The sequence below is a fragment of the Mustela putorius genome, unplaced genomic scaffold (assembly GCF_011764305.1).
Source record: "Mustela putorius furo isolate JIRA1106 unplaced genomic scaffold, ASM1176430v1.1 tig00000129_pilon_pilon_pilon, whole genome shotgun sequence".
In the NCBI taxonomy this organism is placed as follows: domain Eukaryota; kingdom Metazoa; phylum Chordata; class Mammalia; order Carnivora; family Mustelidae; genus Mustela; species Mustela putorius.
The window spans coordinates 33,532,270-33,559,832 of record NW_025421290.1 but is presented as its reverse complement, the minus strand read 5'-3'; the positions used below and the strand labels follow the sequence as shown (position 1 = coordinate 33,559,832).

At 38.8% G+C, this 27,563-nt stretch overlaps 1 protein-coding gene across 1 annotated transcript in view; it reads right to left on the bottom strand.

The window, feature by feature from the left end:
• The window catches only part of DIO2 (iodothyronine deiodinase 2), a 231,923-nt gene that overhangs the window by 156,083 nt on the left and 48,277 nt on the right, over positions 1–27,563 (bottom strand). Inside the window, 1 exon segment of the mRNA XM_045071762.1 lies at positions 16,377–16,501. The gene's annotated coding sequence lies outside the window, so the exon portion shown is untranslated.

The window sequence follows — 27,563 nt, the reverse complement described above, 5'->3', positions numbered from 1 at the left end:
TGATTCTGTCTCCTTTTCAACAAAGAATAGCATAGTACTGTGAGACAAGGGGAAAGTGAGAAGAGAAACTGTCATATCCTTTCTTGAGGTTGTTTTTTTTTTTTTTTAAGATTTTATTTATTTATTTGACAGAGAGAGATCGCAAGTAGACAGAGAGGCAGGCAGAGAGAGAGAGAGAAGCAGGTTCCCTGCTGAGCAGAGAGCCCGATGCGGGACTCGATCCCAGGACCCTGAGATCATGACCTGAGCCCAAGGCAGCGGCTTAATCCACTGAGCCATCCAGGCGCCGGAGGTTTTTTTTTTTAATTATCGAAATTATGCATGGGTTCAAATACATTGTAGTAAGTTTTAAGTGAATGTCTTTAATTGAAAATTAATAAAATTCTATGACATACAAAGGATAAAATCTAGGAGTAGACATCATTCATTTATAAGATTCAATACACTAAAACTGTTTATATAAGAAAGTTCTTTAGTATGATAATGTTGATTTCATAATATTTTGAGGAAAATAGACAGAATTATAATTTCTAAATCAAAAATTAAAAAAAAAAAAAAAAAAACCTGGACTTTTCTTTGGCCTCCAAAAGATCTCTAGATAAATAGCAAATTAGTTTCTCCACTGACTCAATAAATTTTAGAGCCTTTATGCAATCAAGGTAATGGTAAGATTTATTAATTCTGTAAAAATAAGAGTGAAGCAGGGGGGGTGGGAGGTCGGGGTACCAGGTGGTGGGTATTATAGAGGGCACGGATTGCATGGAGCATTGAGTGTGGTGCAAAAATAATGATACTGTTATTCTGAAAATAAATAAATTTTAAAAAGAAGAAGACATAAAAAAAATAAGAGTGAACATTTTCTGCTATATGTATCACTTATACTTAAGAATGGAATGGCCAGGGGCACCTGGGTGGCTCTGTCTTTGGGGGATCTGCCTTTGGCTTGGGTTATGATCCTGGGGTATTGGGGTAAGCCCCACGGCAGTCTCCCTGCCCAGTGGGGAGCCTGCTTCTCCCTGTCCTCCCCGCTCCAGCTCTCTGTTGCTTTGTCTCTCTCACTCAAATAAATAAAAAAATATATATTTTTTTAAAAAAGAATGGAATGGCCATTAGACCATTACAACTTGGAACTTATCTTAAATTTCTTTATCTATTTAGCACTTAGTACCATCTATATATTTTTGGGTGATACTCTGAGCTTTCAAACTATCTTCTCTGTCACATTTTTGGATTTCAGGTCTTACAATCTTTACAAAGGGATTTTGAATTTATAAAGTCCTTATTTTTGAAGAAGTGATTCTTCAGCTTTAATCCTGCAAAATGGGTTAGTCTTAACACATATATTTTATAGCTGAGAATTCTGGATTATTGAAAGTTTCAATGAGCTGCTTTCTTTAACTTCCTTTTTCCTATTCTCATACACTACTTCCAGATAATTCTTTACTAGCATTTGGATCATTTTCAATTAATCATTTATCAAATATTTAATGGGTACCTACAAATGCTAGACATTGTTTGCATTAAATGGATATAAGAGTGAACAGCAGCAAAAAAAAAAAAAAGAAAGAAAGAAAAAGAAAAAAAGAAAAAGGCACTTGCACACCTGGAGCTTGCCCTATATATTTTTAACAATTTTATTTATTTATTTGACACAGAGAGAGAGAGTGGAAGAGAGAGAGCACAAGGAGGGGGGGAGAAGTAGGCTCCCCACTGAGCAAGGAGCTCAACATGGGGCTTGATCCCAGGACCCCGAAATCATGACCTGAGCTGAAGGCAGATGCTTAGCTGACTGAGCAATCCAGATGCCCCAGCTTCCTCTATCTTTTTTTTTAATTTTTTATTTTTTATAAACATATATTTTTATCCCCAGGGGTACAGGTCTGTGAATCGCCAGGTTTACACACTTCACAGCACTCACCAAAGCACATACCCTCCCCAATGTCCATAACCTCTATCTTTAAAGAGGGAAATGAATGAATGTATGAATGAATGAACTCTTATTTCAATAACTCCTATAACTCAGAAATAATTTAGCCTTCTAGTTAGTCCTACTGTTGCTTTATATCCTATACTTGGTTCATGAGCTTTTCTCTTATACCCTAATACAAGCTCACATCTTGTATCCTGAAAAGCTAGTTTGTGTCTTCATGACTTGATATTCTAAAACTGTGATGGAAGGGATAATATGAAAGTTCAAAGGTTCACCAAGAAAATATATAACTGATACTAAATGCTAACGGTATAAAGAAATTTAGGGTAAGTTCAAAGTTGTACTGATTTAATGCCCATTTCATTCTTGAGTGGGAAGTGATATATATAGCAGAAAATGTTTAACCTTACTTTTGTAGAATTTATGAATCTAACATTACCATGCTTGGAAAAAGTGTTTAAAATTTATTGAGTCAGTAAAGACACTAACTTGCTATTTGTCTAGAGATTATACGGAAGCCAAAGAAAGATACAATTCTCAGGTCCTACAGGCAATACTTATAAATATTGCATCCATCCTTAATTTTTCTAGCCCATTCAAGGCTGCAGTCATGCTAAACAAATCTCATCATTCAACTGGTGCCTGACACCTGTTGCCAAGATCATGTCTTGCTGGACCACTTTGACACTGACCAGCTGCGGAATTGTTAAGTTCTATAAATAGCATGTTCCCTGCTTGTCTGGACTTCTTCCTCAACTGTTTAGAATAGTTTTAAAATGTCACCTCCCCACCTCTCCATCCACTCACCAGAGTGGATAAGACTGTAGAGACTAGGACTTCAGAGATGAGTCCATTTTCCTGGTCCTTAACCTTCCTGGTCTGGCTGCCAGGCTGACTCCTGAACTCAAAACTCCCTTCTCAAATACAACCTAAACCTACAAGCATAGGCAGAAAATCAGATGGGATTACCATTTTAAACTCGAGAACTCCCTAGATAAGCACAATTACTGACCCTTTTCCAAAGTTTATAACATTTGCCTTGCAAATTCAGCATCATCTAAGGAGATGGTTATTTGAACTTCCTACTACCATGACACAGAAGTGATGGCTATATTTTAATTATTCCATTGGATTAATTTTGGACATTTGAATATGCAAAAAATAGTATTTCATTCAATAAATTTCATAGTATTCAAAAGAGAAATTATTCCTAAATTGAGGATGCAAACAAATGTGAAAGTAATAATTCAATAGTAGTCTCATCAATCAAAGGCAGGATACTTTGAGGTTAGGATTGAGGTATTTTTGCAGCAAATAGCATGCACATGGGTCCACAGATCATAATTTCTCTGATCATGCTAGAGTCACACTGGATAGACTATTAAAAGGATGGGAATGGAGACAGATGTCTAATCATGGTTCTAGAATGAGCTAATATACTTTATCTTATCACCAGTATGTCTTCTAAGTAAAAAAGGAAAAATTTACTCATCTTCTGAAAAATGATGAGATGGGATACTTCTCTAGCAACCAAATGTTTGTCAGAAAATAAAAGTATTTGTCTTTTGGTTACTTTCCCATGTCCATTCTCCCCTCTCCCTTCATTGCTTTGTTGAGACAACCAGAAAGTGTTAAGTCATACCCACGTAACAAAGGTAGCATTGCCACAGAGAAAGCAATTGGACCAACGTTTGTCAAAATGTGACCACTTCAAAATCATGTTCGTGAAATGGTTTTCAAGTGTCATCTGAAATGAACTGAGTCAATCAGAATTTCTAAGGATGAATTCATGATAGCTATATTTTGGAAGATGGGCTTCAGAAAGTTAACCTCTAATGATACTAAGGTCTGAAAAGTATTGGTAGTAGACACTTTACCAAAGACATAAGAAAGCCCCAGAGGTGGAGCTGGTATTGGGAGAAGGTAACTGACCTTGGCAGGAAGAAAGGATTCAAAAAGAATGTGATGTTTGAACTGAGAGGAAATAATAATAGTGTATATCATCTTCAGTCATGAAAAGGAATCTTTCCTCTCACATGCTTCAGGACTGAAAAAGTATTGTGTAAATTGCTAGAGGTATTGTTCTTGACCTTGAGCAAGACTCCTTAAGGTCAAAGTAGCTAGAGGAGGCATGGGAAGGCAGTAAGGGGAAAAGGGATAGTCTGACAGAAAGTAAGTTGCATTGCCTTTGTGACCAATAAGTGAATATCCAAGGAAGAGAGTATTGTGCGTTTATGTGACACCACTGCAAAGAACTACACAGAAAGAATTCTGCAAAAAAGAACAGCAAACATAGAAAAAAGATACCTTGCTCTTGGTGAGGCAAAAATCAGGTAAAATAACTGTTTAGAGTAGTCACTCTGACAAAAATTTAAAAAACCTACTCTCTGTTTTGAAAGCAGAAACATAGCAGAGATGTACATGTTTCCATATGATAATGATATTGCCTATCATACAGACAAGGTGAATGTATATGAGGAGTTTAATTTTTCAGAGTTTATTAATAATTAAGCTGCTCATTAGGTTTATTAGGATTAATCCCTAATTGAACAGAACAACCATAAGGCAAATTATTGAAATAACTGATGGAACTTTGTTTCTTGACTTTAAAAAGATAAAGTTTGGCAGCTCCAGGTACTTATTTCTCTGTCCAGCATGAGAAAAGAATGGAGTTTTTGGTCTCAAAGAACTTTAAAGTAGACCAGCTGTGATATATTTAAGTAGAGACTGGCTTCTTGAGTACTCAAGTGGGGTTTCCTACAGACACCGTGAAAATAGAGTATTTTAAACCTAGTTAGGTTCCTGTAATGGTGTGTGGGGGGGTGTTGACCATGAGGGAGGCTATGCACATGTGAGAGTGGGGATATATGGGAAGTCTTCGTACTTTCTTCCCAGTTTTGCTGTGAACCTAAAATTGCTCAATAAATAAATAAATAAAGCCTTGGAAAAAAAAAAAGTGTATGTGTCTGTGTACTGACACAGCGAGTCTCTACCCAGCCCCTGAGGCTGGTCACTGTTGATGCCACATTTGCTAAGAAGACCACGGCATTGTACGTGTGTAGGAAAACATATACCCAAACTGGTATCTTCAAACTGTATCTGACATGGCTTTGATCAATTAGGGCTTTTACAGATTTAATAAATAAATGAAGGTATCTTTCCAAAAATCCATATTTAAAATTTTATACTAGAAAACTAAGGAAAAATAAAGTCTGCCAAACATAAAAAGAGGTGATATTAAAGATGAATGTATCTGATACTTTATCTTACTTTTTCACTCCCACCCCAAATATTACCAAATACTTTTAAAGACTTATGAACTATCTCTGTTTAGATTCTGGGATATCTTCGCTGATTTATGCCCTAGAATATTACAGATAAAAAAAAATCAAAATAACTCTTTGAAAAATGCTTGGCTTCATTGATTTTGTGGAGAGGCTCTTGCTTGGCTGAATTTAATTTAAATGTAATCCTTTGTTATTGCTTCAAGAGGACGACAGTCATTTCTAACAAGCGCAAATTATTCAGAGCATGACCCTAAATGCTGTATTTGAACTAGCAAAAGAAAACAAGCTATCCTCTAACCTACTTCACATTGCAGGAAGAGAAGCTGTGTGAAAGGGAGCTGCAAAAGGGCAACCTGACCCAGAGAGATTTGCCCTCACCGGGGCCCTCCTCCCAGCTTTCGTGGGTCTCTGGATGGGCCAGTTGCACAAATACAAGAAGATCAGGCCAGCATCCTGGAAGGGGGGAGGGTGCTTGGTATCACCCTCCTTGGATAGCTCTTTGCCAAGTTCTAGTTAACCCAGTTACAGTAAAGCCATTGTGGGCTCTTTAGTGGAGCAAGCCTCAAATCTACATGGCATTCACGATTTTTTGATGGCCATGGCCACAGCCAGTAACTGCAATTTAGTGGCTTACACATTGTCATGAAAGGGGGCGGGCAAAGGCTCAAGAGCAGTGGATTTTACGGCAATAGGAAATAGGACACATTTTGTGCAGTTGCCAACTCCTTTGCATTTCTGAGGATGAAATGCCCCCTAGATCAAAGTGACAAAGTAGTTAGGATATTCACGGGACAGAAGACAAAAGGAGTTCATTCACTGCCAAAAAACAGCCTTCTGTTAAGTATTTAGAAGTTTAATAACAGTACTTACATGAGAAGCAGAATGCAGGAGGGTAACTTGAAAGTGTGCACAGCTTAACAGAAACTGGTCATTTTTCAGGAGAGCAGACAATCAGTGATTCACTTATTTACTCCTCACACATACATCAAGCACCTTCTACATGGGGCTCTGACCAAGGCATTTTAAGGAGTATAAATATACACAACAAAAGCCTCTACCTTAAAGGAGTTTATAGACCTATATAATAATATATTATTATATGTTATATTGATGTACATACAATTAATGTAATCATTATAAATGAAATTAAACCAATAGATTATATATAATACATTATAGATTATATATTATATATATACATACATATATAATATATTACAGATAATACACTACTATCTATCTATCTATCTATGCCCACCTTAAGATGTCAGGCCATCTGTACAGCACTTGCAAAGAGGATGGACAAAAACTAACCTTGTAGTTCTAGTGCAACACTCTCCTCAAGGGGATAAAAGGATTGTGGTTAGAGACAAGAAGAGAAACTATTTCTTTGGAAGCATTTGTTGGGATACTGTATCTTTCCCTCTCCACGTACCCCCAACTCTATTAATGGAGAAGTTGGAGAGTACTTCCTCCTCATCGGGGCCAAATGAAAGGCATGTCAAGAGAACCACGTGGGGGGATTGGCCTGTTTCCCTTTAGAGTTTTGGGGGTCCAGGGTCTAATGTAATACATATATCTGAAAAAAATCTCCAGACAAGAAGCTGCCTGAGGCTGCCTATAGTATGTGATTTAAAAGCTGTATTGAGGGGCACCTGATTGGCTCAGTCAGTTAAGCATCTGTCTCCAGCTGACATCATGATCTCTGGGTCCTGGGATTGACGTGCACATCAGGCGTCCTGTTCAGTGGGGAGTCTGCTTCTCTCTCTCTCTCTCTCTCCCCATCCCCCAACACTTGTTCTCTCTCTTGCTCTCTCAAATAAATAAAATATTACTTTAAAGAAAAGCAAGCTTATTGAGAGTAAATTGTGCTTCCTCTAACAGCAGAGACAAGGATGCATAAATGTTTTCTAAGTACTGCACGTGGTCCACAGCACATGGGAAACAGCTGACCTAGAGGAGTTAAGGTCCTTTACCTAAGAAGGCTCCCTAGAGGGAAATGAAGGAGGATTAAGGGAGTGGAAAATGAAGTTGCCTTCTGCCTGCCTCTGATGGAGATCACCACACTTCATCCAGCAGTTAGATTATATTAAGGTAGAAACTCTAAATCTCATTAAGATACTTGAAGCTACAGTGTTATGGGAGAAGATTTTTTCTAAGTCACCTAAGACTTGTTATACTCTTATATCACAGAATAAGCCTGGATCTAAAAAACTTATATCAATAAACCCAAGTGGTCAAAAGTGAAATTTTAAGTTATTACCCATATATTTAACTTACACTACTCCAAGTTTTTAGAAACATCCAGAGTTTGGAAGTTTGGGAAACTGCGCTCTTTATCTACATGCCTAATAGACAGGACACAAATAAAAAATGTAGACTCAGACTCAGTCTAAATGTATTTGGTCCCTTGGCATAAAAGACCCTTAGAAAAATGCCTTTTAAAAGTGAATCAAATAAGTAATTATGGAGGGTTTATACTCTCTTTCCCGGAGGAGTTGAGACGGGGTAGAGTAGGAGAGAGAGAGAATTTCTTCAGGATCATCTCTGCTCCTTAGTATGGGGAGGTTAGGACATTCAGAAAGCAAAGGACAAACTTTGCCTCCATACCCCCAGCTTCCCTCCTTTTTTACCTTGTTAGAAAGCCCCCCTCCCCACAGTCTTGCTTCTCAACCCCCTTGACTGCTTAGCCAAACAGGCCATGTATAGGAGTTCTTTCAAGGCTGGAGCCATGGTTTGCTGCAGTGCACAGACAGCTGAATTCTAATCCAGAGGTCATGTGGTCTACACTCCTGTGTTCAGAGATTTACAGAAGTGGCCCACTAATCATAGCATACAGATCGGTGCCAGTGACAGAAGGAGAATCTTAATCTGCTACTTCTTTAATAAGGCTCTTTTAGCTACACTACACTGCAGGGAAGATGATGGGGTCACATGCACAGACACATCCCATTGCCCTGCCCCACTCTACATAACAGTTTGGAGCCATGATTTCAAGCAATTTAATTTGGTATTAGGCAGAACCAAAAAAGAAGGAGAAGGTGGAGGGGGAAAGAGGTGGGGAGAGGGAGAAGGAGGAGATGGAGAAGTAGTAGTAGTACTAATAATAATTTGGAAAAGTCAAAGAAATTTACAGAACCACTTTATATACTGTGAAGGTATATCATAGTACCATGTATTATGAGTCAACCAACCAAACTGGGAATGTCATGAAAATTTCATTAATGCTCATGTCCTCTCTGCCTAGAAAAATCATGAAATTAAGTAACTTCTGAAAAAACATTTCTCTAATCTCCAATCACCTGCAATTTCCAGAGTACAAACCTATAAATCTCATGCGGTTGCTGTCCAGTCTAGAAAGATGCTTCAGGCAAAGGACCATGGGGCTGTCTATAGAACCTGTGATAGAATTAACTTTGTTTTCTGCAGAATTCCTCTTCCTGAGATGGTGCATGGACCCAAGTCTTTCTAGGAACCATTCCTAGATAAGAGTCAGTTTCAGCCAAGCCTTCACTCGGCAGTGTTCTAGTCTCATCAGTGCCTACAGGCCTTCATAGAGGGTCCTTGCTCTAAAAGCAAAAAGCTGAACAGAAGTCTCCTACATTGGGAGGTGCATTCCTTGATTTGATCATGGAGATAAAACCAAATAGCTCCAACAAAACACCTAGGTCTCCTGCACCAATTGTTCTTTCAAGGCAAAAAACCTTAATTTTTTGCATAACATGAATAATAAAAAGATACGTACTAATGAGATCTACACAATATTGGAAAGAAGGATTATGAATGGGTAAGCACACTTTTAGGTGATTTACAGATTTCAGCCAGGTCAGCCCCAGGGTATGATTATCTCATTATTCCTGTGCACTCAGAATTAATATAGAATAGGCTGGGTGTGACTAGCAAACAACAGTTTTTGCCAAAAACCTGTAAAGAACAAACTGTGGATTCAGTAGGGTATGTACCAAGCATTACCTAAGTGGATTTCATGCTTATGAAAGGTGAGCAGCACCTGGCAGGGCAAGATCTCCAAGTTCAGAGCGACTCACACATCTACCACATGGCCAGACTCCCAAACCACATTGTCTTGCAACCATCCTGGGCCGCCCCTCCTCAGAGTACTCCGTGTTCTTTCTAAACCACACTGAAACTACTGATCTACCTCTCCCTCAGGCCTTCTCTTCAGCTTGCTCCCTCAGCTGTCCCTGGAAATGAATTCATTTTTATCCACCCTTATTCTTGGGAGGCACCTGAGAATGTGTCTGGAGGTGTAAGCTTACTGCCTTGGCTTTAATCAGATTTTTTCCTAAAAGAGTTCTCCTGAAGAGAGCAAGCTGGGAAGGGCTCAGGAGACCAGGTAGTGACAGGTCAGAAGAACAGTTTCATCAATAATGGATAACATCAAATGAACCCCTACTATGTGCCAGGTTCTATTCTAAGAGAAGTATCTTATCATCTCATCTAATTCCCTCAACAATCTCATGGGATAGGTGCTCCTAGAATCCCTAATTACAGAGTAAGAAATAGAAGTACAGAAAAATAAAGTCAATTGTTCAAGATTAGAATGTTGGAACCAGACAGTCCTATTCAATCATAACACAACTAATTGGGCACTCAGTTGGTTTCATTAGTGTTAATCATGTGCCAGACACTGGGCTCTAGGAGTTCTGTGGATTATCTCAATGAATCTGTACAATAACCTCATGAAGTAGGTACTAATAGGATGTCCACTTATATACTGGCTTTATTTTACCTCTAACGTTCAGAAATGTTAACCAATAGATGGAAAACAAGGTTTGGATAAAGATTTTTTGTTGTTTTGTTGTTGTTTTTCCTCCTCACTATCCCCTTTACAAAGTTTGTTCCTAGAGAAAGTGGGTGGGATGCTTAAGACATGGAGTGCCCTCTGTTTGAAGACAGCCAAGAAGGGGGCAGGTATTTACTCAAATGGGGTAGCCTTTTAAATGGGGGTAGACTTTCTGTATTCCCCTGTTCCCAGGGATATATGTTTATATTCATTCACATTGTTTTCATTGTACCTTTTCCTGTTTAGTTTCCATTTACTTACCCTGAGGTTGCAAACTACCTTTTCTTTTTCATTTTCATTTTCTTATAACATCTAGGCCCCATCTTCAATACTTCTTGCTGCTGCAGCAGCTAAAAAGTATGGGATTATGGAAGGCCCTGAAAAACAAGTCTGAACTGTCTTCTTACAAAACAGACATCTCCTTGCACAGTGTTTGTGCCGAGAGCCGGGATCACATCGTTCAGACTTGCAATGGACTGGGTGCTCCGAAGACGGTGGCACTACCACACCCAAACATTACCTCAAGGGTGTTTTCTTTCCCTCCAGATCTGGGTCTACAGGGTGATGTTAGGTTCCAGTACACTTGGAGCTTTGTGATTTGTCAAAGATTAAGAACCAGGTGAGCCACACTGATGAAAAATCCACAGGTTCTGAATCCATTATTGTAGTCAAGTTAGTTTCTCCAAGAAGGAGCATATCATGACAAGTACAATAATAATTATTACTTAGTATTTACTAAGCACTTAGCCTAAGCCACTCTACTGACCACTTTACATCTATAATCTCATTTAATACTCACACACAAAGAAAATTAAGATGTGTATTAAGATCCATCACCCAGTTACAGGTAAGAAAACAGAGGCTTTTGGAAAATGAAAATCGAATAGATCATGCAGAGTCACATGGTTATGGGAAGTGAAAATAGTATTTTAAAACAACCACTGGGATCTGGAAAGCGTGCGTTCTTGACCACTACCCAACATGGCCTCCTACCTTCCCAATATAATCTATCAATATAGCATCACAAACTTGTGCCCAAAGAAGAGCATTTATGGATGCTGCTTACTAGAACTTCTGTGAGGGTCTTCTGTGTGGAAGAAAGTTCTCACCTGAAGTAAATTCCTGTCACCTTGACTAGAAGTTCAAGACACACTTCACACAACTAGACCATTACTGAGTATGTTCTCACTGTACTTGAAAATATCAACAAATCCATACACTAGGGATTTAAATTCACAGTATAGATATTAAAGCCTATCTTCACTGGGAACTTTCTCTCCCCTTATATGCTTGCTTATTGGTGTACAACCATCCTCAGAACTCTAGTTTGAAGAACTGGAGGCAGGATTATATATGTATTACAGACTCCACTTAAAGAGCATCTGGATAGCTCAAGTTACTCTTGAATTTGGCTCTGGTCATGATCTCAGGGTCATGAGGTGGCGCCCCATGTGGGGCTTTATGCTCAGCAGGGAGTTGGCTGCTCTCCCTCTCCTTCTGCCTCTCCTCACTGCTTGTGCACTGGTGCTTTCTCTCACACCTATCTAAAATAAATAAATCTTAAAAAACAACAACAACACAAAGACTCCACTTTAGAACACACAGATTCTTTTTTTGTTTTAGTTACCATTTGGTAGAGGGGATTTGATTTCACTTTTCACCATTGAGGTTTATCTTTTTAAGGCTTTAGCTTTGAAAATGGTGGTTTTTTTTTTTTTTTATTTTGGTCACTTGCTTCTTATAAAAGAGTTTCAGGGAATATTTTGTGGCACAAAATATTAAAGGAAAATTTAAATTAAAATAATAAAGGAAAATTTTAAATATTATATATAAAAGGACATGAACAAATCAGATGAAAGTTTAAACTAAGTATATGAAACTTTAAGACTATGGAGACATGGCATCAGGAAAATACAAATCAAAACCATAACAAGAAATGTCTGTTCATGTCCTCTGCCCATTTCTTGATTGGATTATTTGTTCTTTGGGTGTTGAGTTTGCTGCAAAGACGACATCCAGATGGCCAACAGACACATGAAAAAGTGCTCCATATCACTGGGCATCAGGGAAATACAAATCAAAACCACAATGAGATATCACCTCACACCAGTCAGAATGGCTAAAATCAACAAGTCAGGAAATGACAGATGCTGGCGAGGATGCGGAGAAAGGGGAACCCTCCTACACTGCTGGTGTTTTCCAGCCACTCTGGAAAACAGCATGGAGGTTCCTCAAAATGTTGAAAATAGAACTGCCCTATGACCCAGCAATTGCACTTTTGGGTATTTACCCTAAAGATACAAACGTAGTGATCCAAAGGGGCATGTGCACCCGAATGTTTATAGCAGCAATGTCCACAATAGCCAAACTATGGAAAGAACCTAGATGTCCATCAACAGATGAATGGATCAAGAAGATGTGGTATATACAAACAATGGAATACTATGCAGCCATCAAAAGAAATGAAATCTTGCCATTTGCGACAACATGGATGGAACTAGAGCGTATCATGCTTAGCGAAATAAGTCAAGCAGAGAAAGACAACTATCATATGATCTCCCTGATATGAAGAAGTGGTGATGCAACATGGGGGCTTAAGTGGGTACGAGAAGAATAAATGAAACAAGATGGGATTGGGAGGGAGACAAACCATAAGTGACTCTTAATCTCACAAAACAAACTGAGGGTTGCTGGGGGGAGGGGGTTTGGGAGAAGGGGGTAGGATTATGGACATTGGGGAGGGTATGTGCTTTGGTGAGTGCTGTGAAGTGTGTAAACCTGGTGATTCACAGACCTGTACCCCTGGGGATAAAAATATATGTTTATAAAAAATAAAAAATTAATTAAAAAAAAACCATAACAAGATATCGCCTCACACTAGTCAGAATGGCTAAAATTAACAAGTCAGGAAACAAATGTTGGCGAGGATGTAGAGAAAGAGGAATCCTCTTACACTACTGGTGGGAAAGTCACCTTAACAACTCAGTAATTGCACTACTAGGGATTTATCCAAAAGTGATCCAAAGGGGCACCCGCACCTAACTAACTAACCACTAACGTTGGTTAGTAGTAGCAACGTCCAAAATAGCCAAACTATGGAAAGAGCCCAGATGTCAGCCGACAGAAGAATGGATAAAGAAGATGTGTATACACACACACACACACACACACACACACACACACACATGGACTATTACTCAGCCATAAAAAAATGAAATCTTACCATTTGCAAAAACATGGATGAAACTATAGGTATTATGCTAAATGAAATAAGTCAATCAGATAAAGACAATTATCATGTGATTTCACTCATGTAGAATTTAAGAAATGAAACAGAAGATCATAGAGAAAGGGAGAGAAATAAAATAAAATGAAATCAGAGAGGGAGACAAACCATGGAGACTCTTAACTCTAGGAAAGAAACTGAGGATTTATGGAGGTGAGGTGGGTGGGGGGAACGGATAATTGGGTGATGGACATTACGGAGGCACATGATGAAATGAACACTGGGTGTTATATACAACTGAGGAAAGTCACTGAACTCTACCTCTGAAACTAATAAAACACTATATGTTAAGTAATTGATTTTAAATAAAATTTTTAAATTAAAAAAAAAAAAGACTATGGAGACAGATGTAGCTAAGTAAAGATACACTGAATCCAGACTCTAGACTGGCTTGAAACAACAACATTATAGAAGGTTTACCATAAAACTTCCTTAGAAATGAGCTGTCCCAGTACCCTCGCTTCCAGGTGAGGAAACACAGGCCCGTTGTACTAAGGTGCCTCATCTGGGACGTCACAGGTAGGCAGGAGCTGATGCAGGCCCACAGTGTATCATCCTTTCTCAGGCTTGTCACTCATCCTTACCACTTGCAATTTTTTGGTTCTTACTTAGTTTTATCCCTGATCTTTCCTCACTTTCTTCACCCAGTGTTTTTTTTTTTTTTTTTTTTTTTTTTTTTTTAATAAAAAAGCACTTGGCCCCATTCAGCAAGAGATCCATGTTCATCCTCCACCTCTGCCACTAATGCCCTGTGGACAAATCGTTTACCACAGTGCTGGCCCCTTGCTGTAACTTTGCTCATGTCTCTCTCCTTCTCTCCTCACCTTTTCTACTCCCTCCACCTCTTTCGCTCTCTTCTCCCTCTTTCTCTCCCATTGACCCCAAGATAAAAGCAATTACTCTACCCTGGAGCCCAGGCAGCATCAACAGGGACAACAGACTCTGAATTTTACAATTTGGGAAGCCCTTGTATCGCAACAAGTTACTTTTTTAAGGACCTGGAAGCTACCAACAAGTGATGTAACATGTTCTCTTGATAACAAGCCAAAGACAAGATTACATATTGGTCTTTCTCATGGACATTCAGCCAGAAGTCAAATATTACCTTCCCCCTTTACTATGGTGAAGTAAAATATTTGTGTCAGATGGTTCCAGTGTATTTCATCACCCTAGTTTTCCCTTGATAGGAACTCTTCTGTCAGAACAGATCAATGGTATTCATCAACCGATGTCAGGGTTTTTTGAGTAGCCAGCACTACATGCTGTTCTAGAAGCTTCCCTTGCCTTCTTCACACCCTGAGGGGAGCAGAGGGGACTGCTCTGCAAACACCAGTGAGGAGGAAAGCAGTTTTTGTGCCTTTTACAGACATCAGGAATCTTCTTGTACTGTCTCACACCATGTCCCTAACTGCCACTGGAGATGATGGCACACAGAGAGGGGCCAACTGGCAACTCACCTGCTGGCTGGCTCTCTGAGACAAGTTCAGCTCATTAAATCAAAGTTAATAGCTGAGCCAAGATAATCCTGCCCCTGTGTTGGAAAAGGCTGAAACCCTGCCACTGAAGGGAGGTGACAGGGAACATGGAGAGGTAGCTCTGGGTGCAGAGTTTCTGGCTGAGCAGCTGCATCTTTTGTTCAATAGCTACATCTTCCTGGATCATGTTATGGTTGAATTCTGTCCATCTAAAAATCATATGTTGAAATCCTAACCCCAAATACCTCAGAAAGTGACCTTATTTGGAAATAGGGTTGTTGCAGATGTTATTAGTTCAGATGAGGTCATCCTGGAGTGGGGTGGGCCCTAATCCAAAATGACTGGTGTCCTTATAAGAAGACACAGCTTCATAGAGAGAACACCGTGTGAACATGAAGGCAGAGCTCAAGGAGATGCTTCTACAAGCCAATGGATGTCAGTGATTGCCAAGAACCACCAGAAGCCAGGAGACAGTCATGGAACAGATTCCCCTTCACAGTCCTCTGATGTAACCAGCCCTGCCAACACCTTGATCTCAACTGCAAGCCTCCAAAACTGAGACAATAAATTTCATCTCACCTAGTCTGTGATAGTTGTTACGGTAACCCTAGAGCATCTACTATAGACCATACTTCCAAAGTTGTGAGAAACTTAACGTGTAAAGCTCTGACAATCTATATATGTCAGTAACAAGTTACTAGACTAGAAGAAAGTGTGTATAATACATCATAGTTAGTATTTCTTCTTATTGTTCATCTACTTCCACTTGACACATACAACCCATCATTTGAAGGTCTCAAAATAAACCTAAACAACAACAAAAAAACCCTAACACATTAATGAAACTTAGAACTTTCTGCACAATCCTTTCTAAAGGAAAGTAGTATCCCCAAAATGGACTCAAGATCAGCTAAGGACCTCCCGTGATTCAACTCGTATACTGGAGATGTATATTCTTCTCTTCCTACATGTTTTACTATATGGCTGCTCTGTGCCAAGCACTCTGATAGACACCTGAAACCCAATAGTCTCAACAGCAAAACAGGTAGCTGCTGTCTTTGCGGTGGTCCATGTCCAGTGAGGAAGATAGATTTTGGTCAAATAGTCACTCAAATATCTAGAACTATTAACTGACAGACACAGCAATGCGGAAGTATTGCCACACTCTGTAGGCAGCTGCTTTCCCTGTGGACCTGTGGACAGGCAGGGCTTCCTACTCTGTATTATATACAAAGGCTGCAGTACTATGAGTTTTCTGCCATCCAAAGAGAATGCTGAACTTTACATTCAGGGAACCAAACCACCTGCCAAAAATATAATCATCTTCATAAAACATGGGCCCCAAAAGAAGGAGGGGATAGGTGCTGAAATGGGTAAAAAGAATCAAAGAGGCAAATGAGACTTGGAGAGAGTTAAAGAAATTGGAAACTCAAGACAAGATGCTGGCATTGAGTACCCCTCCCCCACCCAGGATTCAAGCATAAGCGAGTGAAGACATATGTCCGGTGCTGTGAGCGTGGCAGTGGTGAATGGCATGTGGTCGGGCATGAGATTGTGTGCAGTTGAAAGGATATTGCCCAAAATAAAAGCCTACCTTTGTTTGCAGCTCTGTCCTTTTAAACTGGAACATCACTGTTCAGCATGCTCCTTGCTCTGTGCAATTGTGATCCCTTTAGCCCGCTGCCAAACAACGTAGCTGGTCACCAAAGCTTCTGAATGCTGCTGAAAACAGGGAAGAGAATCCATTGAACAAGTCCTGAACATTGCAAAAGCGGCTGCCTCTCTCAATTACTTTGTCAAGTCCCATTATAATTGTGGCTGTAATCACATGCAAGGTTCTCCCATGGGTAGGGATAGAGCCAGGATCCTCAAAGTACTGACATGCACCCCACCCAACCCCCCATCAGGCCACTGTGAACAGGTCTACAGCTGTTGCATCACTTGCCCTTGGTGGAATTTGACAAGGGACACTTCTACCTTTGCATCTATATTACCCTTAGCAAGGGACATTTCCTGCTGGTGGTGACCAACTCAGGTGATCTACTTTGAGCTTTCCCAAACAACTTATGTATAACTGATTTGAAAATACTTTGACAAATGCATTGCTGAATGAAAACATAAACCCATATGTTTTCCAAAGTATTTATTTAGGGAACACCTCTGCTGATAGCTGGAGCCTGGGTTGATTAACAAACAATATCACTGGGCTGAAGAACTCCATCACAAAATGGAAATAAGCTTGCATCCTAGCACAGAAGTTTACTGCGATGCTTGCTTTTTCCTTATCTGCTTGAGTTACACGATTCGGGAGCTGGACTGTGATAGCTGGAGATGTCCAACTATCCTCAGGTAACTAGTTGCAATACTAGAATGCCCAAATGAACAACATGAATGAAAACTATGTATTTTGAATGTTATTACATCAGATGGTAAGGCTTAAGCAAGTTTTGTACATTTAGCATCATATCTGAAAACGAGTGGAGGAAAATGGATAGAAAGATAGAAATATATGACCTGCAAACAAAAGAAAGGTGGAATGTTTGGGAATGGGCACTGGTGGCTAGTTAGTGCATAGCTCTTCAGGTGTGGTCCTGGGGACAGCAGCATCAACCATACCTGGGAATGGCTTAGAAACCCAAATGCTCTAGAGTCAGAAACTCTGGGGTAATGGGGGGTGTTGTGTTCAACAATCCATAGTTCAGCAAGCCTCCCAGTGGTTCAGGTACATGTTCACATTTGAGAACCACTGAGTTAGGGCACGAAGACTAAAGCACAAAGAAGAGAAAAGCAATACGGAGCAAGCCATCTTCCCCAAAGGAAGATCATCAGTGCCAATCCTCAGTGTCTCCAGGGAAAGAAACTCTAATCCTGGAGTCTGGAAATTATCAGAGGGGCTAAGAATCAAAACAATGATGATAAAGTGATGAAAAAAGTCATTAAAGAAGACTGGTTGTTGAGTGGTTTTTCAACTGAATGGTGACAGACCTGATCCCTATCATTGTGACATTTAAGGAATTCCTACAAGTTCCCTACAAGTAGTATTTTCATCCCTAGATTTTTAAGTGACTGAAATCAGCCTTAAGCCTAAGCTGCTGAAGTTTTTGTGGTCTGGCAAGCATTTGGTATGACTGCCTTCACCTGAATCTGAGCATTTTCCTTCTGAATCATTCACTGAGTGAGAAGAATTTGAAAGGAATTAGTAAAACACATTCTTTGAGGTTGGAAAAATACAATCTGCCCTAATCATAGAATGGCCAGGTTGGTACAAGCAAATGACACACAGATAAGAAACACAGACTAGTTTTATCTTCATGGCATAGTCTTCCTAATTCTTACATATACCTAGGGAAATTCCAGGCAGAGGTCACTGGTCAAAGGTAATGTAGAAAGGATTGAAAACTCAGGAAAGGAAAAATGTGCTACAATAAAAGTGTGAAGTTAATGTGGTTTGTCCCACCTACAGCTAAATGCCAGAGATATTTCTCCACTTTCCTCGCCCGCCCAAATGTTACAAGCAACTCAGCTCTGGGATATTAATGAGAAAGAGGTTTGTGGGAATGGAACTTTCTTTTTCTTTTAAACTCCTTCACTTAGCATCTACCAAAAAGTGTGTGCCTAAAAGTGCCATCCATTTGCTAGTTTCACTGCCCCAAGCTGGGCAAGTAAATGTATATTTTGGCTAAAGTCCCAACTAGCACTCAAAGTTGGGTATACCAGCCATGCTTGGGAAACAAGCACCCATAATAGCAGGTGGTACAAGATTAATTTTGAAAATACTGGAAATATTCTAATGAAATCATTTTTTTTTTTTTTGCTATGCCTAACTTTTTTTTTTTTTTCCAGGATGATTGTAAGCCTCATATCCCTACTACAAATTGACATTTCAGAAGATTCTTTAAAGTGGACACCCAAATGGGTTAGCTTCAGAGCCATGAAATCAATTTAGTTTCAGTTTATAGAAATTATTTCACTGAAAAACTAACATTTGTTCACTCGAGCCCAACTCTATGAGTAAAGATCCAGAATTCAATTACTCAACTGAATTCTTCTTCTTTTCTTTTTTCCTTTTTTTTTCCCTCTTCTTTTCCTTTTTTCTTTTCATTTTTTTTTTTTTTTGTACAGCCAGGGCAGCAGCCTATAGTCATATCTCTGCCAAAACTTTTGAGGGCAATAGGAAGTCCAAAAATAGTAATTTAATATTTTCCACCTGCAGCTATAACTCTCCTTAGTACTTACTGGTCTCATGCTGGCAAGACACATGTAATGCTTTGGACACACCTGAATTTTACAACTTTTCCTACTGTCTTTTACTCACCACTAAGAATAGCCTTCATTGTTTATTTCTTGTTCTAAGACATGGCAGTTTTAGTCTGGGGTGTCTTACCAATCCTACAGCTCACCAGCCCAAACCCTGATTTGTTCAGCAGTGGTCTTCAAAACTGAGATGGAAAGGGACTAGTTTAGACCTCATAATGGCTAGTAATGGGGAAGAACCACTCTTAGAAGCATCAGCCCAGAGGGTTGCTCAAAGGAATTCAAAACTTTGGCTGAAACTAAATTTCCTTTGGGATTTAAAAAGCTGACCAGTTATTTGAACTGATACATGCCTGCTTTACTGTGATCTGTTCCTTACACTCCCTGGGCAAGGAGCTTTGCATGAGCCTAAGGAAGCCAAATACCTCAAAGGACTCAGGTACCCAATGAATCAAAACTAACACACTCTCTCTCTCTCTCTCTCTCTCTCTCACACACACACACACACACACACACACACACACACACACACGTCTAGGAACCCACATGCCTGTAGTGGGGTGTTTCTTAAGCTCAGAAGCATAATGCTTTCCTGTTTTGCCCCTCTTCTTTCCATGATCAACTAAATGGGGGTTGACATTAATCAGAGCCATGTGGATTGCTGTGCTTCAGGTTTCATCAATTGTATAAAACTTAAACTTACTTCCTATTACTCACATCCCCTTAAATTTTCACTTCTACCATGTACATATAGGTCACACCTCCTTAAAATAGAAACTTTTGAAAGACAGACATTTCCAAACCCCTAAGCCACAATCATATCTTTTTTCTCAGACAATATGCAATGCTATAATTTTCCCTTTAACAAAATTTTCTGGATGGTCCTTGGGAGTTCATGTGAAAGGAATTGATAACTACAAGTAAACATAAATAATTTGAGGGAAAAAAAATCTTGCCATTGACATAGCACTGCCTTCTTAATGTCATTCCATAAAACGTGATTCTGATTTACAGATTTGCTTAGAGACACAGTATACAATGTAAACCTCATTTGCCTTCTATACCATCTCCTGGTTCCACCCCTAGTTAACATATGTTATTCAGTCTCCTTGGTATAAAATGAGACAGCTGGCCTATATAGTCATTAACTTCCTTTCTAAGCCCTCAAAGTCTCTGACTTTGAGAGAGGCCCAAAGAGACTCAAAGATTCATAGATTTTTCAGTGTATTTCATGGACTTTCCCTACCAAGTCCAAACTACCCCCACTTAATTAAAGTCAAGTCAACTCATTCATTTACTAACCTAACACATATATATTGAACATCAACTATGTTCCAGGCATTCAACTAGATGCTGCCCTTAAGAACCTCATAGTCTAGAATTTTATATATTTCATATTTGGTAGATATTTATTTTTAAGCGGACTATATATACTCTTACATAGCACTCATCCATTTTATGTGTGTCAGTGTAGAAATGCCCAGCTTGGTCTAGCACCCTTGAGACTATAGACCTCTTCAAATTCAGGAGAATATTTTATTAATTTTGGCCCTATAGACAAAGAAGTTAAGAGACAATCTATACATTAAGTATAAAAACAAAGCAATAACAAATAGTCTATACAAATTAACGAACTACTATAGATATACTTCTTAAAATTTCCAGGTAAAGTAGAAATCAGCAATTCAAATCCCTGATTCAAATGAGATTTGAGGACTATATTTGCTAGTAAGTTCTTTCTAATTCTTAACCATTACCAATTATTCCTTGAGCCTATATATAAATCCAGTATAAGGTTATATCAGTTAGGCAGATAAATTCAAATTTCATTCTGATAACATTTTTATCAAATTCTAGTAATCTCCAAAGTCCATTAGTTAGATTTAGAATTTAATCCAAGGGCTGTGAAACCCTGCAAAGTGAGTCTATGAGATAACTTATCAGCATTTCTAAGTATGCCAGCATATTATCTTTTCATTGTTCTTCATCCAATATCTTAGGAAACATAGAGTTGTTCACAGGCATAGGAATTTTAACTACACTGGGTTGAAGAAGCACTAGATAAATCACCATGCCTCTGAATATCTCCCTAACTGACAAAAAATTATCTGAATTTCTCCATTAAAGGTGCGTTCTTTTGGGTTCAGACACTACGTCAGCGGTCTGGTTACATTAATGATGCCCATTTATTAGTGCCTAGTCTATTCCAGATACTGTGATAAGTGCTTTACATACTTATTTCCCAAAACATCCTGCAAAATAAGTATTATCTCTATTTCCCCCCCAAAAAGTAATTAAAGTTAGGGTGGTCACCTAACTGGTAAGTTGTGGAGGCAACGTTTAGTCTCCGCACTCTTTTACTGTGCCATCTGGGGACACTGTGTTAAGCCATCATCACTTTTGGTGGTCCATCATAAAGAATTTAATTGTTTTATTCTTCCAGAAGGCTGAAAATAATAAAATATTTTCAATAGTAGAGAAGAAAAACAAATGACACATCTAGGGCATGGGGCATTTCTCAGAGTGATAGTAGAATTGGTCCCTCTAGTGAGGAGTGGTAGAAAAGATATACACAAGGCTGCAAAATTTGGAGGAAGTAAATACAACAATAATTATTATAGCTAGCATTCACTGAGGAATTAGTGTGCATATTCCCTATCCTAAGTGGCACACATATCTTAACTGATTTAAATGCCCAAGATCAGAAAAAGATCTTGAATGTGGAGAAATCTCAGAGAAACAAAGTCAGGAAAAGTAAAATATACCAAGCAAATTTTGTCTGCTTTAAGGACATGCCTTTGCATAGACAGCTACTTTGAAAGCAACCTGTGGCTATCTGGACACATCACACTTTTCTAATCTAGGACTTAAAATCCTTTAAAAAGTATTTATATAATGAAGGAGACAGATCAAGTTTTGTTAGCCTTAAAGTTTATGAAATTTGGGGATCCTTCTTTAAGAGAAAGAATATAAAATTCGTTATGAAAGTACATGGTGGTTATAACTGATTATTGTTAAATTATCTTGTATTTTCAAATTTTGCACAAACATGGGATTGCATTGCAAGAGCTCTTGCTAGAGACGTGGAAGGGGATTATACAAACAAGGGGTCTTAAAACTTGAACTTCGTTTAATTCAAGGTAAACCTGTCTCGGACAGTGTAAAAGAGTAAAGTGAATACATTAAACAGGATGTTAAAGAAGTCATCAATGAAGTTGCAAATTGAAGTTACCTTTCAAATTAACCACCAACAGCCCAACTGTTTAACTAAAAGAACTTTGTAACTGCAAGATCTCAGGAACGGAGATAAAGGTTGCAACTGATCATCCAAGTGGAGACTGAGGCACATATGATCAGGTTTAAAAGTGAGACTAAATGCACTTGCTTGGCAGAATGATGGAATGACATATCGTTCCACTCCTTAAACCTTTTCTGGGAAGCAGCAACCACCTCTCCCTCCTGAATGTGTCAAAACACATCAGAGCATTAGAAAGCAACTCAGACATTTACCACATTTCCATTCTTGTATATTGACCCAAGAGATAGGGAGGGGCAAGTCTTGGTGAGGCAGTAATCATCCTGTTATACATAATCCACCCAAGAGAACAGAATTCATTTCTTGAATCACTATCACACGCCGGGCCCCTTTGTTTGTCCATAATAGATGGACTCATTTTTCCTTTTACCTTGTAAAATCCACTTAAGACAGAATTTAATGCAGTCAGAGAGCATTAAAAGATTCCTTAGTGGGACCACCCATTAATAACCTTACCCTGGAAGAGGTAAAGAATAATGAAGTATAGATATAAGAATCAAAGGGACCAGGTGGACAGGGTCCTAATGGCTTTAATGGAGGATGATCTAATAAAATGAACTGGCATGGTTTTCCTTTCAAAAGCAATCTCGAAATGAAAGAAAAATATCTTGTGCAGAGTGAAACATCCAGTTTTAGATGATGGACTTCCTTATTCGCACCCTTGGACTTTTCAGAAGTCTGGAGATTGAACCCTTCCCTGCCGTTTGTTTGATTTGGTCTGAGTTGAAGCCAAGAGATGTGGTGATGGAAGTTTGGAAAAACAATTAAAAAGAAATGTATGCAGTGGTTTTTCTGGGATCCTAATTAACTGACCCATTTCTAGGTAACATTAGGGAAGTTGTGGGCAGTGATTATTATCTCTTTAAAGTCCTAATTAAAATGTCAAACTGTAAGGTAGAATGTCTTCAAAGCTGCATGTAATTTGATTGTGTTGGCTTATTGGAAAAATGGCCTTGGAAATACAAATAAACCAGCCACTAAAAAGATCCCAGAAGTCCAGGCTTTATTCCAGAAGTATAATGTGTTGAACCAATAGCATTTATAACTAACCACTCACCAAGTGGTAGACATCCAAATGTCAAAGCCAGTTTCATAACATGGTAACACATAACATGCTGCAAGAATGCCTTGCCATAGAATACTGGGGTTTGAAAAGGATTTTGGCATTAGTTCACCTACAAAGGCTTATCACTCAGCTTTAAATGCCCTCATTTGATGAGCTTCACAAATGGCTGGCACGCTACCCACTCTCCAAATTTGTCTGCTAGAGCTTTGGATCTCTAAAAAAAAAAATTCCAGTATCCTATGGCAGATCTCTGCAACTCTCAAGTATTGAAATCTCAGGCAGAAAGGAACCCCTATCACATTTGTCTATGAGCATTTGTAAAACTGTCCTACACTTAAGAAGATGATGTGGTTATGACACTTTGGGACACAAGTGACAAAAGAGCCAGTCAAACAAATGGCTTAAACAATAAAGACATCTGTTGTATAACAAGTACAACATTGATTAATACAGCATCGCAATGATACCAACAATGGCGCACTTTCTTTCCATTTTTTACACACTGCCACTCTCTGCGTGCCAGCTGCTCCCCCTCATTGTCACATTTTGCTTGTATGGGCTCTAAGCATCACCTCCTCATATAATCACTTCCATGGGAAAGGAGCAGGAATGTTGACTCCCATGGATCTCTTTTTGTCTTTTCCTAGACACCCCTCAGCAGATTTACCATCTTGTTTCATCGCCCGTAACTGCATCACATGCTAATGCCTAAAGCAAACACTGCCAAAAGGAATTACTATGACTAGATTAGCTTGAACAAGACTCCTCTCCCACCCCTACACCTAGTCTTCCCTAACATACATAGCATACTGATAATGTAAAAATGAATCATAATTCTATCCGCAAGGAAAAATGGAACAGTAGTTACTGCATAGGCAACCAACAGCATGCACCCTAGTACATAACATGTCTAGCATACCACTGTCAGTAGGATCTGAACAGAGAGTTGCTTTTCAAATGGTGAGCAGAAGTGTATGGATGCATTGTTCACATTCTCTCTTCTATCTCCACTCATGGCAACATTTATATAAAATACCTAGCTGAGAACTTTGGCTGTGAGTAAGAGAAAAACTACTTCCTCCTTGGAATTTGTCAATTCATTCACTTGTTTATTCACAAATACAGATTGAGTATTTCCTAGGTAGTTGTTCCTGTGTTAGAGAGGCAACAAGTCAGACATAGTCTCCAGTAACAGAGGGCATAGAGTCTATTGGGGAGAATACCGAAAGGCAAATAGGCAGTACAGTATCATAGTTTTTAACAGGGAAAGCACAGTCCAGATTAAGTAGTAGATTTTTGATAGCAAAAGTCCAAGGTACTACATAGATGTACATAGAAGAAAGATGTAACTCACCCAGTCTCCTGGAGAAGAGATTCCTGGGCTCAAAAACAGAGAATGATATGAGGATGGGTTGTAAGTAGATAGAGTACAAAGGAGATTAAATGAGCCCCACAGCTTTGGCTCTCATCTAATTAATTCAGGTATTATTCAGGTGACTTCTCAAGAATACCTATATGACTAAAACAGAGATTCTTAGTTTGGGATACATGGATGTAATTCAGATTACTGAACTGGAGAAGAAAAAAACATCTTTATTTGTATGAACCACTAAGTGAAACTTAACACTTCCTTTGATAATATATGTGGGCAAAAACCCACAGTAGTGTTACCATTACCAATTACTTTGTCAACAACAGAAATAGTGGATATGAAGATACTACATTACAGTTGATGCAGATATCTCAAGAAAGAGTTCAAAATTATGACATTTATAAGACCAACTGCTAGATCTTATTCTTTAAAGCATTCATTTCTTAAAAATGTGTTTAACATTTTGAATACTCTATTTCAACATTAGATCCTTCTGATTCTCTATGTTTTATCTTATGCATCTAAAAGCAGTAGTCCAAGAGGGGTTCATAGATTTCACCAGACTAATAGGAGTGCATTTCTCCCAAGTAAGACTCAGAGATTATACATGAGAAACTTGAAAAAATTATGAATTTAACTTTTGTTGTAATTTTGCAACCTATCCAGTTGAAATTTTGTATCTGCTTTTCAGCAGTGTTAGCTCCGTAGCTACAAAAAATAAAATATTCTTTTAGCATGGCAATAGAACCTCTTTGAGCATCTGAATTTGTCATTTTCTTTCTGTATGAGCAATCAGACAATCCATTCCACACCACAGTCCTTGTCATCATCATTATTGTCCTAATGGTCAAGGTCAGTAGCTTCTTAGGCACTCACTTTATCATGATCAATCACAAATGATCATTTGATTAAACACGATGCTACTGCATTCCATGGATTACTAGCACCTAATTGCAGCATTGTGTCCAAGCCCAAGAACATGACCAAACCAATCCCCAAATCCCAATTTTTGGGTGTCCATTTCCTGGGACTACTTGTGGAACCAGTTCGTTTGTCTGTTTGTTTTTAATCAGTCAGGATCCAAGCAGGAAACAGAACCATTTGAGTTATTTGAACAGAGGGAATTTAAGATGAGATTTTTAGATTCTAGTATAAACTTGTTAGCAAGAAGGCAAGAATGGAACACAGAGGCAGGGTTCAGTAAACTTTTTGTATAAAGGACCAGATAGCCAATATTTTAATAGCCATTTGGTATTCTTCATAGGAACTCAACTCCCTGTTCTAGAACAGAAGGAGCAACAGTCAATATGTATGTGTAGTTACTACCACGGCATTAAATTATCACAGAGGTAACAATTACAAGAGGCAACCACACTCCTTGCCCTGTCCAAAAAGAAAAAGAAAATAGGAAGAGGTTAGAACTTTTTAAACTTAGAGGAAAGACCCTGAGGAGCTGAAATGTAGACTCCTGAGAAGGGAGTACAAGCTGGGGCTGAGGTCGCAGAGGTGGTACCCTAACCCAACTCCGTAAGTGTTGGAGAAGCAACAGAATGAATCCAGCTGTTCTTATGCAAGTATACCATGATGCTAAGGGGCAGAAGTATTGCACATATTAGGAAACAAACAGGAAACCCAGACAATACAAACAGGAAGGAGAAATCCTCCCTGCTCAGCCCCTAGTCTTGTCATTTATCTCTAGTGCCTCCATTGGCATAGCCTCATGGGGAGCCAGGTGGTCAGGCTGAAACGTGGTTGGCAAAGTCTCATCCTCAGCATAACAAAGTGGAATTTAGAGGAGTAAGCTTGCAGCTAAGAAACAGTAGCTTTGTAACTGGTACAGACATGGTTCTTAAGCTTCACCAGACTAATAAAGGATAGAGAGCACAGGGAAACAAGTGAAGAATGAACTGGCTCAAATTTTTCATGAACTCTGATTAGTGCATATGCCTATTAAGTAGCCTGCATGAACTGTTTACTTCAGCAAACATTCATGTTTACTATGCCCTAAAAGAGTATTGAGAAGTATGATCTCCCTCGTTATCAATTTGAAAGACAGAAAACCATAACTGATTAGTAAAGGCAATGACCCCATTCGGCTCACATTTAAAAAAAGGAAGAGACCACTAAAGCTGAGGCAGGTTTTACTGCTATTATTATTATCATTGCTTCTGGGCATATGCTAATGGTTCCATAGTCTCTTCAAAATCTACTGGGAAATTAAAAGGAATAATAAATCAATCTAATATTTTTAATAAAATAGTAATGTTTTTTAATGGAGTCCTTCATTGTTATGGGTGGCAGAAATGGACTGGAAACAGAAGAGATGATAATTGGGAAGCTATTTTATTTATGGAAACTAGTTCTTGGTCAAAAGGACCACACATTCTTTGCCCTTGGATAATTTCCACTATTAAAAATCACAGGGATTCTGAGTAATAAAAAAAATAATAAAGCACATTCCAAGTTGACATGTCATAGTTTCAGGGTCCATCAAATATTCCAGGTTCCATTTTTCCCTGGGATGTTTATACCAAACAAGAGAGCAGACCACATAATATTTGGAATTTTTCCTTTACTATCCCCCATTTTACATCTTTGAAAAGAGGCAAAACCCTTGCAAAATTATATTACCTCCTTGGAAACTCTTTCTGACTAGTGCCATTCAATTCTTGATCACTTCTGTATACTGTATACCCTTATGACATCTTTCAACATGGCTTCCTCAGTCAACAAGCATACCCTGTGTGTTAACTGCTTGATGCCCAGCACTGTC